The sequence below is a fragment of the Oncorhynchus keta genome, unplaced genomic scaffold (assembly GCF_023373465.1).
Source record: "Oncorhynchus keta strain PuntledgeMale-10-30-2019 unplaced genomic scaffold, Oket_V2 Un_contig_1147_pilon_pilon, whole genome shotgun sequence".
Lineage (NCBI taxonomy): Eukaryota > Metazoa > Chordata > Actinopteri > Salmoniformes > Salmonidae > Oncorhynchus > Oncorhynchus keta.
In genome coordinates, this window is record NW_026277511.1 from 68,717 (window position 1) to 70,593 (window position 1,877).

Genomic DNA, 1,877 nt, shown 5'->3' on the forward strand with positions numbered 1-1,877 from the left:
TGTCTATAAACACCATCCTATACAACATACAACTACTGTCTATACTGACTATACACACCATCCTATATAACTACTGTCTATAAACACCATCCTATATAACTACTGTCTATAAACACCATCCTATATAACTACTGTCTATACCCACCATCCTATATAACTACTGTCTATACTGTCTATAAACACCATCCTATATAACTACTGTCTATAAACACCATCCTATATAACTACTGTCTATAAACACCATCCTATATAACTACTGTCTATAAACACCATCCTATATAACTACTGTCTATACACACCATTCTATATAACTACTGTCTATACACACCATCTATACACACCATCTATACACACCATCCATACACACCATCCAAACACACCATCCATACACACCATCCATACACACCATCTATACACACCATCTATACGCACACCATCTATACACACCATCCATACACACCATCTATACACACCATCCATACACACCATCTATACACACCATCCATACACACCATCTATACGCACACTATCTATACACACCATCCATACACACCATCCATACACACACATCCATACACACCATCTATACACACCATCCATACACACCATCTATACACACCATCCATACACACCATCTATATACACCATCTATACACAACATCTATACATACACCATCCATACACACCATCCTATACACACCATCTATACACACCATCTATACACACACCATCTATATACACACCATCTATACACACCATCCATACACACCATCCATACACACCATCTATACACACCATCTATACACACCATCTATACACACACCATCTATACACACCATATATACATACACCATCTATACACACCATCTATACACACCATCTATACACACCATCTATACACACCATCTATACACACCATCCATACACACCATCTATATACACCATCTATACACAACATCTATACACACCATCTATACACACCATCTATACATACACCATCTATACACACCATCTATACACACCATCTATACACACCATCTATACACACCATCTATACACACCATCTATCCATCCATACACACCATCTATACACAACATCTATACATACACACCATATATACATACACCATCTATACAGACCATCTATACACACCATCTATACACACCATCTATACACACCATATATACATACACCATCTATACACACCATCTATACACACCATCCATACACACCATCTATACAGACCATCTATACACACCATCTATACAGACCATCTATACACACCATCCATACACACCATCCTATACACACCATATATACATACACCATATATACATACACCATCTATACACACACCATCTATACACACCATCTATACACACCATCTATACACACCATATATACACACCATCTATACACACCATCCATACACACCATCTATACACACCATCCACACACTCCATCTATACACACCATCTATACACACCATCCATACACACCATCCATACACACCATCCACACACCATCTATACACACCATCTATACGCACACTATCTATACACACCATCCATACACACCATCCATACACACCATCCATACACACCATCTATACACACCATCCATACACACCATCTATACACACCATCCATACACACCATCTATATACACCATCTATACACAACATCTATACATACACCATCCATACACACCATCCTATACACACCATCTATACACACCATCTATACACACACCATCTATATACACACCATCTATACACACCATCCATACACACCATCCATACACACCATCTATACACACCATCTATACACACCATCTATACACACACCATCTATACACACCATATATACATACACCA